This window comes from Zosterops lateralis (assembly GCF_965231275.1).
Source record: "Zosterops lateralis genome assembly, chromosome: 3".
NCBI classification, from domain to species: Eukaryota; Metazoa; Chordata; class Aves; order Passeriformes; family Zosteropidae; genus Zosterops; species Zosterops lateralis.
Window position 1 is genome coordinate 109,756,058 of NC_139764.1, and position 5,691 is coordinate 109,761,748.

At 42.0% G+C, this 5,691-nt stretch overlaps 1 protein-coding gene across 5 annotated transcripts in view; it reads left to right on the forward strand.

Annotated features, from left to right (window-relative positions):
* Nucleotides 1-3,280: 3,280 nt before the first annotated feature.
* Nucleotides 3,281-5,691, forward strand: part of TFAP2B (transcription factor AP-2 beta) — a 36,578-nt gene continuing 34,167 nt past the window's right edge. For 3 of the 5 annotated variants that reach the window (XM_083856794.1, XM_083856793.1, XM_083856796.1), the window contains exon 1: nt 3,282-4,230. The gene's annotated coding sequence lies outside the window, so the exon portion shown is untranslated. Of the gene's footprint in view, nt 4,231-5,691 lie in introns of all 5 variants that reach the window. The other 2 variants (XM_083856791.1, XM_083856795.1) reach the window with 2 other exon arrangements.

A 5,691-nucleotide genomic window follows, 5' to 3' on the forward strand; every position in this document is an offset into this window, starting at 1 on the left:
CTGCCTACATGCTAAAATGGAAAAACTGTATTTCCTCACATAAATATAATTTAATTTTTTTCCTAAATCACATACAAACACTTTGTATAGCTGAACCACGTAAGTAGAGCTGAACTAAATTAAACTAAGAAAAATGACATTTTAAATACTCACTAAAACTAAGACATCCCTTTAATGGGTGCAGTTTCCCTAGTCTTGATTTGGTGACTCTATTTAGGTATAGGGGAGTTGTTTGAGAATGGGAAAAAATAGAGAAATAAAAACGATATGCTTTATTCAGCTACACAAGCTAATTTCAGTGATGGTCCATATCCCAGCTGAGAAAAATGAAACATAACCTGATATGACTGACTTCAAATTTTCAAGGAAACAGGTTCAGCAACTTTTCTGTGTGTTTTCTTTGGCTTCTAGGAGGAAGAAGGTTTAGAAAGGATTAATTCACTTTCAGAAGGTGGATGTGGAGATGAAGGAAACCATGCAGCAGAGACAGCAGCTCTTGAGACTTCCTAGCCTCCCCTTTGTGTTCCAAGGAATAAATGATCCAGTTGTAGATTGTGCATGAAATCTTCAGTTTAATGCTAATTCCATTTAATTCTGTATCACCCAGCTCCTGCTTTTCCTGTCAGTCAGGGGCTGCTGGGAGCTTGGCACTCAGTATTCCTGTTCAAAGAGGTTTTAGTCCTAAGACAAGGAAACACAGGGAAACAATATGGGCAATCCAAGCTCATCTGGTAGGGCTGTAGGACTTGAGCAAGACTTTGGGCTCCCTGTCTTAGAACTTCTGAAGTTCACTCAACCTTAGCTGAGTACCCACATCAAAACAAAATAAAGATTAAGGGACAGTGGAATGAGAAAAAAAAGGCCTGAAACATCCTTCATTCTCTTTTTTCTTAACCTGAGAGATCCTGATTGTTGTTCCAGCTCCAGAGGGTTTGGGGTCTGTAGAAGAGTTCTGAAGAGGGGATGCCAAAGTTCCATCCCACTCATCCCACCCACAATTTCCCACATTGTCTCAGGGTTGGGGTCCTTGTTGGCATCATGCACCTGAATTTCCTGGGGGAAAAAGACCCCAGGCAATACAGAGGGATAAAGCAGATGGATTGAGCACAAAATTAATCTTGGACACAAGAGTTCTCCCCAGTAGAGCAATGCAGCAAATTCTTGGAGGGGCTTCGTTTTCCAAAGAGCCCACAGGCTGTGTGAGGCTTCATCTGGGAGAAACTGGACATGACCCATCCATGTAAGAGTTCACCAGTTGGAGTTCCTGATATCAAAAATTGGTCATTAAATGAGTACCAGAGATAAATGAGTGATGTTTGAGCTCATTTTTTATCACAATTAGACAAAATCAGTGTCTTCAGTTTTGGGCCCCTCAGTAAAAGAAGGTGCTGGAATAGAGAACCTGTCCTGTGAGGATTGACTGAGGGATCTGGGGGTGTGAAATGTGGCAAACAGTTTGGACCTGTCCATAAGGGTTCAACACATGTGGCTGAGCTTTTCTGACTAGTAAAAAGCTGCTCTAGGTATCTTTCTTTCTGCTGGGTTTGGTGATGCTCTTCTTTGAAGAAAGCACTGGTGGATTCAGGAAAATGTAAAATAATGGGGACAGGATTTTTAGCAGAGCTATAGTGACAGAGCAAGGGTTTTAAGCTGAAAACAGACAGATTGGGACTAGATATAATGAAGGAATATTTTGATGAGGATGGTCAAACATTAGCACAGGTTACCTGGAGAAGTGATGGATGCCTCATTTCTGGGAACGTTCAAGGTGAGGTTGGACAGGGCTTGAAACAACCTGATTTAGTTGAAGATGTTCCTGCTCATGGCAGGACTAGATGCCCTTTAAAGTCCCTCCCCAATTCAAATTATTCTATCATCCTGCAACTGTATGACTCTATGAAAAACCCTCGTTATGTTTGGAGATCTAACAGGAAACACAGATTTAACCAGAAAATATTACAGAAAGTTGAATTTTTAAGAGAAGAGCCTTGGTTTAATTCACAAAAAAAAAGGCATAAAGTGCTCAACAAAGCAATGATTTTGTAAATCCATTAGTAGGCTGGTAGTAAAATTTGAGATACCTGCAATGAAAATTAAGAGCTTTATAATTAAAAAATAAGTTTTAAAAAAATGCTGATTTCTGAAATATATGTGAAAACATACAGAAGAAAAACATCAGGAGAAAAAAAGAGCTGGTGAGGAGGAAAAGGTACCAAACACGTTCAAAAAGCCAGGATTTTGCCAGAAATCGGAAATCTGCCTTTCCATGAGCTCAGCGAGCAGCAGAGGGCGCTGGGATAAACGGATTTCTTTTAAACTCCGGCCAACAATCCAGGTTTGCTCGTAGTTGGATACTGAGGGAGATAGACTTTTATTTGTAGAGATCCATGGTACATTTAAAAGGCAGAACATGATTTAAAGCCCATTTCTGAAACTGGGCCTTGATTAGGGGCAGGCAAAATTAGCAAACAAACAAATAAATAACCCTAAAAACAAACAATAATTCTGGGGAAAGCATATGAAATACGGGTAACATAACTTATTGAATTAAAATTAATTTTTTTAGAGTTCTCAACAAGATAGCCATCCTGTTATTGTAGACTGTCTCCCTCCCAGGGCTATTGACAGATATTTCATTGGGATAATTAGGATATTTAACTGAGTCTGTATTCTCATTATTCTACAGTGAGTAATACTCACAGTATTGAATAGGGGGTATAAAAGATTTATTCTCATTTTAAGATAGAGGTTTGAACACCTAATGGCCTGTTAATCAAAAATCAATGTAAATAAGAACCTGCAACTTTATTCTTAAGGCGGAAAAAAATCATATCAGCATCATTTCTAGCAGAGGAAATATGTGGGTGTTTGTAACTCCCAAATATGGACCTGGACCTCTTGGAGCAAGTACAGAGTAGAACACGAAGATGCTCTGAGGATTGGAGCAGACAGGCTGAGAGAATTGGGCTTGTTCAGCTGGAGAAGAGAAGGATCCAGGGAGACCTTAAAGCCTAAAGTGCCTAAAGGAGCTCCAGAAGAGCTGGAGAGGGACTTGGGACAAGGATGGAGGGACAGGACAAGGGAGAATGTCTTTAAACTGAAAGAGAGGAGAATTAGAATGGATATTAGGAATAAATTCTTCCCTGGCACAGGTTGCCCAGAGAAGCTGTGGCCGCCCCATCCCTGGAAATGTCCCAGGCCAGGCTGGACAGGGCTTGGAGCACCCTGGGACAGCGAAAGGTGTCCCTGCCCGTGGCAGGGGGGTCGGAAGGAGGGCGATCTCTCAGCTCGGTTGGAGGGAAGCGGCTCCTGCAGGTCCCGAGTGCCCATCAGGGGGCGCCGCTGCCCCGCTGAACGCGCTGCGAGCCGAGCGCGCTCCGAGCGCCGCATCCCGCGGGCGCCGGGGGCAGGGCTACTGATAGAGGTAGCCTTAAAATAATCATAATAATTTAAAATTGTAACATTTTAGCATGCCAGGCTGAGGTTGAAGTGGCCGTGCAAAGCTCACCACTGAAAAATAAATAAGTAAATAAATAAATAAATCAATCGGTGTTTTCCTTGGGAGGGATTGGAAAAGCGCGACGCAAACTGCCGGGAAACCACTGCCTTTCCTCCTTTTTTTTTTTTTTTTTTTTTTTTTTTTTAGTTTTTGGTTTTGACAGTATGGGTTGTATGGGTCAGTTTTGTGTGCCTGTGTCTCCTTTTGCACGCAGTGTGTTCGTTGCACGTTTAAGGGATAAATCGGTGCAAGTGCTGCTGCCTGGAATTGCCGAACTAGACCGGAGGCAGCTGCGGGGGTGGGGGTGCAAAACCAGCTCAAAAATAAAATGTGAAGGACCTTGCTTTTCCAAATGAGCACTTGTTCGTTTGTCACGTTTTGCAAATGCAAGAGCAGGTTTAAAAGTCAGAATTTGCTGTCCATAGCAATATCTTAGCGCGGAGCCAGTGGACATCAGGTCTATTTTAGAGTCTTTTTCTTTTCTTCTTTTTTTTTTTTTTTTTTTTTTTTTTTTTTTTTTTTTTTTTTTTCCCTCACTCCCCTCCTCTCCCCTCCCCCAGCTCACGGAGCGTATTTAATTCGGGGTGCCACGGAATTGTGCAGCATTAGCCGTCACCAAGCTCATTCACTCTGCCCTGTGCCAGCCTTCACGACTCCAAGACTTTCACAAAAGTGACGGCGAACTGTCCCTTTATGAGCTTGGCATTTTTCTAAGAGGGTCATTCAGACCTGTAGGTGCGTAAGGGCGGCTGCAAGGGGAAAACAGCTCACATCCTTCCTCTTTTTTGGGCATTTCTTACCCTATTTCCTCAGCTGAAATGATCAGTCCAACCCACTCAATGATGTGCCCTTTTCCTGCTCCCCCTCAGTGCAGCACTGGCTGTGCTGAGCAAAATAAACCCCTCGAATCTGCTTAAATAACTTCTAGCAAGACCCTTGTCCAGCTCCTGCTGTAATCTCTGGCCACTATTTGCCTCTTGCTTTTTTGTGCGTTGGTGTTTTAGGAGAAGATGGGCACTGTGAGATGGGGAGGGCTGGCAGGGTGCTGCAGAGGCTGAGGGAGAAAGGGATGAATTTATAAATTCTGCCTTAATTTGAGGCTGAAGCGAAGAGAAAAAAGCAGAGCCCACCCTTCCCAGCAGCCAACCACACAGCAGCAAACGTGTCTCCTGATGAAGTTCTCCTCGTTTCCGAGATTATATATATATAAATATATATATAAAAGCATCTTTACCTGTAGGACCTTTGAAAGTACAAAGGACACTGTGCACTTTCCCATAGGATCCCGTGCAGAATAACAAAGATTGGTAGGAACCTTATAGGCAGAGCTTGAAATTTCCAGAGACAGGACCTTGAATTTAGAAACACCTTCTTTCTCTCTGCTTTTCTGCCTCATTTTTTTCCCCATTTTTTTTTCCCCTCCTGGTGCAGCAGCCCACTGCAAAGCTCGATTGTTCCTTTCAAAGGCAGAGCTGGGCTCTGCTGCCTGTGCCGGCTCTTTGCCGTGCAACGTGTTAAAAAAATCGGACAATGCGAAGGAGGGTTTGCCTGGAGGGGAGGGAGAAAAATAAAGGTTAAAACTGGTCTAACTCCTCCTCTCCCCTTCCAAACCGAGGGCTACCCGGGAAATGCACAAATCCAACTCTATTTTTAATCGTTTTCTGAAAGTGGTAAACGCTATTCAAATGTGTGCACAGAAGGGTTTGCTAAACTCCTTTATTTTTCCCTTTATTTTTTTCCCCCGTATAAAGTATTTCTAAGTTATAAAATATACAGTCCAAGCCTGAAGTCTAAGGCTTTCCAGTGGAAATCACTGATCTAAATTTACTCCTTTTAGATTTGCTTGAATGTGCTTTGATGAGACGCTGTTTTGGTGTTTAACTGCATATGAGAGGATCATTTCTGGACATGTAAATAAAAACATATTGCATGTGGGGAAAAGCATCATATCTCGTTGTAAATGATGAATCACAGTGCAGAGGCAACTTATCCTTTATTTTATCATAGGGAGGATCGAAAAAATATTAATTTAATATCATCTATCTATCTATCTATCTATCCATGCATCCATCCAACCATCTACTAAAATAGCAGATATATGCACTAGATAATATGTGTGTATAATCCCTCTATATCAACATATATATGTGTAAATGTATAACCAGATTCACAAATATCCATTTAAATACATT